We start from the raw sequence: 6139 nt of genomic DNA on the forward strand, positions 1-6139 counted from the left end.
ACGGACCTCAACGGTTCATTTCTTTTGCCCCTTTTCTTTCATTCATTCATTCATTCATTCATTCATTCATTCATTCATTCATTCATTCATGATCAATGCTTTATAGCCTGCACTCGGGGTCACCAGGTAGGGTCAGGAGTTCATGGGATGAGAGGGTGAGGTTCAACCTGGGTCCATCACAGGCCCACACTGAGAGACATACAACATTCACCCTTTCACATGTCATGCAGACAAACATTCACTCATTCATTCATGTGTTATATAGAGACATACAATAATTCATCCTCTCATTCACATATCACATGGAGACAATAACGCTCTCTCATTTACACTTCATAAAGAAACATACAACCGTTCACTCACTCATTCACGTCATGTTAAGATATACAACATTCACCCTGTCACTCACATGTTATGTAGACATACATTTACTCACTCATTCACACGTCATATAAAGACTAAAACATTCACACTTCACAAAGAAACAAACAACCATTCATTCGTTCGTGTCATGTAGAGACATACAACCATTCACCCTTTTATTCGGATTTCACATACAACCACCCACTCACTCATTCACACGTCTGGACAATGTAGGGTCTCCAGTGAACCTCCTGCATGTGTTTGGACTGTGGGAGGAACCTGGAGAACCCTGGGGAACCCCATGCAGATGCTGGGAGAGCATGGAGACCCCAAACAGGAAGGCTCCCTGTGGGGACTCAACCGGGAACCTTCTTCCTGGGGGAGGTTGAAGATGTAACGCTACAGAGTGGGTTCTCTCCTGCTGCAGGATCAGGGGGGGAGGCGGCAGAGAAAGAACCCACATTAGTGCCATGGGAAAAGGTATCGTTTTTTTTTCAACTCGTGCTGACCTCGCGGCGGGAGGAAGCGATTCCAAGGACCGGAATATGAAATATGAAGAGGCGATGTCAGGCTCTCGTGCTTCCTTCCGTTTTGTTTTTTTTTGCGTTTTAAAGCCTCCTCCCTCTTCCGTCCCCCCGATGACAAGGACGGAGCTGTTTGGAAACCCGTCAGACGAGCGCGGGGAGGACAAACGCGAAGCAGATGTCCGGCCGAGGTCGTGAGTTCGGCGGCATCCGGCCTCAGCGCCGAGCAAACAGCCGGCCGGATCGCTTATCTCATTTTGACCTGGCGGACCTGAATCCCCGTCGGGCCGATTCTACGATCCGAACATGGGTTTAAAATTAAATTCTTAAAATGAAAACCCTCCATTGGAATTCAATCAGAATACCAGAAAAAGAAAAAAAAAACTGTGGTTGTAATCAAAGTTGATCAAAGCGCATCGGGTTTTTCTGGTTTCCCCTTCCGTCGCTCATCGTAGCACCGGGCGCTCAAACCGATTCCCATTCAAGCGTCTTTCCCGCAGATGTGCAAGGTATGCTCATCGGCCCGGGGGTGGGGGGGCGGCTCGGAGGGTCGGACAAGCGGCGGCTTTGTGCCCCCAATTACGCCGTCAGCCAACCGGTAATGGGACACATGAGAGCTTCGTTAGGACGAGCTCCCCCGTTGCGTAAGCCAATGAGAGACTTCTACGTGCCGCGGAACCGCAGATGAACAAAACAACCATCGTCAGAAGGGGACGGTTTTTTAAGAAAATAAAAAAAGCCCGACATTCTGAAGATGAAGAGGAGCGTATTGTCACAGGACCGATCTTCTCGAGGAGGGCGAACGCACGGGTCCAGGAGGGATAGTATAGCGAGGCCATTGCCGTTGTCTTGACGATCCCGGTTGTTATAGTTCTAAAAAGTCATCTTCAATGTAGCCTAACGCTCCTGATCAGATGCCCATGCCCTCGTGTCGCTGGTAACCCCAGAACGGCCCGAACGATCCACCGCAATGCTGCTACTCCCGTGATCGCGGCATGCAGAATCACGTCTCCTGAGGCAAACAGCCACGTGCACGTGCGAGGAGGCTCATCTTGAAGTTGAAAACCCTGTGACCTGTGCCAGATGTTGAGCAATTGGTGTGTACAGTGCACAACTGTTGGAGCTGCAGGGCCTGGACCTCGCCCTCTGGTCCCGGACCCGTGGAAGGCGGCGCAGAGGTTCGGGCTTCCGACTCGCAAGAAGGTTCGCTAGTTCGCTAGTTCGCTAGTCCGGGTTCATCCCAAAGCCCAAAAACCATGCAAGAGGTTCAGTGGAGACCTTTAATTGTCCAGAAGACAGATATGGGAATAAGGGAGTGAATGTTGTATGCCATGGGATGGACCGGTCCTGGGTGAGGTCCACCTCTCAGCCAACGACAGCTGGCTGCTGTATAAGCAGGATGGAGGATGAATGAATGAATGAATGAATGAATGAATGAATGGTATCATCAATTTGTCCAGAGTTGACCCAGCTGTCGGGATTTGGATGGGAATAACTCGTAGTCGAAAACTGCCAAGTAGAAATCTGTTCTCTGTTTACGGACGAGCCCATGAAAAGGTCGAAAACAAACAAAAAACAAGTGATTACGTAACGCGGAACAATTCATTCCACTTAATTTCCGAGGACTGTCCGGGAACTTCACACACACACACACACAGCGACCGCACTCATGTCACATACGTCAACTCCAAAGATACTGTAACACAACAGTACAATAGCCAATAAATCAAATATCGAATGAACTGCGTGCAGATACAATACCGGTTCAGTTTATCGGGTTATCATCGTGGGCTTCAGGAAGGAGAGAGAAGGCATACGTGACCTGATGCACGTCAATAGGATGGCTGCCAACAGTGTGTCCAACTTCGAGTTCCTCATCTTGGAGGACCGATCCTGGACGACCAGCCTGGTCAAAGAGGCTCACAAGCACATGTGCGATTGAGTGCCTTGTGGCCAGGTGTACCGCAATCTGGTGCAGGAACTGCTCCATCACGAACCTGCAAGGCCACGCAGCAGGTAGTACAACACAGGGACTCTACTTCTGAAGAAAACCCTGTCTCTACAGAGCTCACAGTATCCTTGAGGGCCGCTTCCAGCCTGCCCGTGGACTACGGACACTCACACCTTCCGGCAGGTGCTTCAGGAACCTCTGGACAAAGACCAGCAGACTGAGGAGCAGCTTCTTCCCCAGAGCTGTCAGCCCACTTAATACCATCCCCAATTAAAAGGCCCCAACTACAAATTTGTACTGCAAATTTGTTAATCGCCCCTACCTCCAGCGCGCCTACCGACAATAACCCGCATTCCTTTGCCTTGTACTTGTACATGGGTTACGACGATAAAGTCGATTCTGATCTAATATCAAACGGCATGCCCGTTTGCGTTTGTCTTGAAGCGCAAGTTGTATTTCCTCCCGGTTGCTAATGGCGAACGCTACCCTGTGCAGCTTCACGGTGCGGTCCCGGTGGGGATTTCTCCAATATACACATGTAGCTTAATCAATTACACACCTAGGAATGAGCTGCGTAGGTCTTGCGCTGGTTGTTGTTCTCACATCTCAGCGTGGCCCGGACTGAAATTAGGCTTGACACTCCTGGCTAACAGCATGCGCTCACGCTGCCAGTTCGCCTTCAGCTCGCGGGAGCACCGGATGACAGGGTGAAGGCCGTGATTAACATGGACGTATCGTCGGTGTAGAAAATCGGTCTTTCCCTTTCTGGCTCCCTCCCTTCCTCGTAGCTTCTCTGCCTGACCTTTAGCTGGTGAGGTCAGAGCTGAAGATGCCAAAGATGAAGATAATTCATGCACACGGCATCCGGGATAAAGTTATTTCTGACGTTTAATCGGAGGTTGTTCGTCTTCGCTGACGAGCGTTTGAATATTTATGTATGGAAATGACCTTTCTCTTTTGAGTGCTATCCTGATTCATTTGTGCCTGCTATCACACCGGGTCTTGGGTTTCCTGCGCAAGGTGGAGAGCAGAGGAGGTATCCACCTATTTTCACTTTTTCTTTCCCCACTTCCATACTGTTACTAAACAGAGAAAGCGACCCTTCGTCGACACCCACATTGTGCTCTCGCGAACGCAGCGAACTCAGCCAATAATAAACCGGACGTGTGCAGCAGGTTTAGTTTAGTTGTTGATGTCATTTGGAAGTCACTGTTCCTGTTCTCACGATGGGAGGGCAGAGTTAGACCCATGTGTGTGTGTGTGTGTGTGTGTGTGTGTGTGTGTTTGTGATGAATGTGTGCAGTTGTCAGAGTGTCTGTCTGGTGTCACTGAATCATTGAACCTCTGACAGGAAACTCTCTGACCAGCTGCCTCCTCCTGGAGAGGTCACATCCAATTATAAATAAACTACAGTATTTTCATTCATTCACTAACTATAACACTTATCCTGCACTCAAAGTTGTGTGTGTGTGTGTGTGTGTGTGTGTGTGTGTGTATGTGGGTTCTCTGGGGCAAATCCCAGCTATCACTGTGCGAGAGGCAGAAACATGGATTAATTCACGCTCTCATTCACACGTCAGATATAGAAAGAAACAACCAATCGCATCATATAGAGACATACAAACATTCACCCTTTCATTTGATATAAAATATACAATCATTCATCCTCTCATTCACATGTCACATGAAGGCATATGACAACTCCTCTCATTCACACGACTAGATAATGTAGTGTCTCCAGTGAGCCTCTTGCATGTGTTTGGATGGTGGGAGGAACCCTGAGAACCATGACGAACCCCAGGCTCTGAAACTATGTATTTATGTTAAAGGCATCCCATACAAGCGTAGAATAAACAAGGAAGGGGTCGGATATTTTAGTGCGAACTTTATTCTATCTGAGCGTTGACTTGCGAAATAACCGGCACTGAGTGACCCCCTGGGCCTTATCACCCGGCCAATAGAGCTTCAAGCCTGCCAGCAAACAAACTTGGAGAGGAGATAAATAGCTAACTCGCTGTTTGCAGACTCCATAAGAATTACCTATAGGTGCAGATCTGTAGCAGAAACTGCAAAGGAAATATGCGATCATTCTTTGGGAGGTGCCTCATTAGAGCAGTTCCATGGCGGAGCTACAAGTCCTGCGCTAAGGATCCACCCGTGTCACTGTTTATGATTTTTACTCACGGCACGAAGGACGAAAACGCCATCCAAGAGAGAGGCTCTTAATGCGGAGAGACGGTTGGATTGTCCAAAAATGCAATCACTGCAATTTGCATCACCGCGGAATCAGAAGCCTCACGCATGCACTCGATTCAAGTGCTAGCATACGTTATTATTTTTTCAACTGTGATAGAAAATATATTAGATTGGGGATAGCGATGAAATGCAACCAAGTAATTTGATTACGTGATCTATGTGCCTGTGCCTGTCGTCTCCTGTGCCGGTAATTGGCATCTGACCGGGGAGTTAGCATGACCTACTGTTTATCCAGATTTAACGACGTCACTTAAGCCCTAATGGGCAGTAATGCGCACAAATGTGCAGATCTTCGGAAAATCCTATAAGAATTGGCGGCTTGCTGGGATGGCGCCTCGGCCTCAGACGCGGGGCCTCAAGCGCAGCCGAGATCTGCGAGGTGATATCGGATGCCTTCCAGGTAGAGGGAGTCGCTCTTCATGACGGAAAGGTTTTCCCGCTTTCTGCGCTTCCTGCCTCGGTGTCGCATTCGCCAGATGTCTTTGTTGGGTTGCGTGAGCGCAGGGGCGTGCGCACCAGCACGGTTCCAGCCGCATCGTCGCAGCTGCAGGGGCACGGCCATTACCGAGGGGAAACTATGTAGTTTGTTTTTGGTGATGTTGTAAACAGTTGGTCGCATTCAGTGAATCAGACTAAACTGCATCTGCTCTCTGAAAGCAACTCTGTGAGCATAGATAGACTGCGCAGACTACATTGACTATACGGACTACTTAGACGATACAGACTACACCGACTGTATGACCGATATAGACTTCATGTATTTCATAGACACTACATAGGCTATCCGGACAAGATGGACTAAATAGACAATCTAGACTACATGGACTACATCGACTCCATGGACTACGTAGACCAGGGTTGTCAAACATACGGCTTGCGGACTGGAACCGGCTCGCAAGGAGGTTCGATCAGGCCCACGGAATAATTGGCATAAAAATGCTACAAGTAAAGCTACAAGATGCTACAAGATAAATGCTACAAGATAAAAATGCATAAAAGACATGGATTTCATTTTTTTAATTACATGCAACTCAAGAATGCTCCA

This window comes from Fistularia commersonii, chromosome 31, assembly GCF_037954325.1.
Source record: "Fistularia commersonii isolate RoL2024-O1a breed Wild chromosome 31, RoL_Fcom_v1.0, whole genome shotgun sequence".
Taxonomy (NCBI): domain Eukaryota; kingdom Metazoa; phylum Chordata; class Actinopteri; order Syngnathiformes; family Fistulariidae; genus Fistularia; species Fistularia commersonii.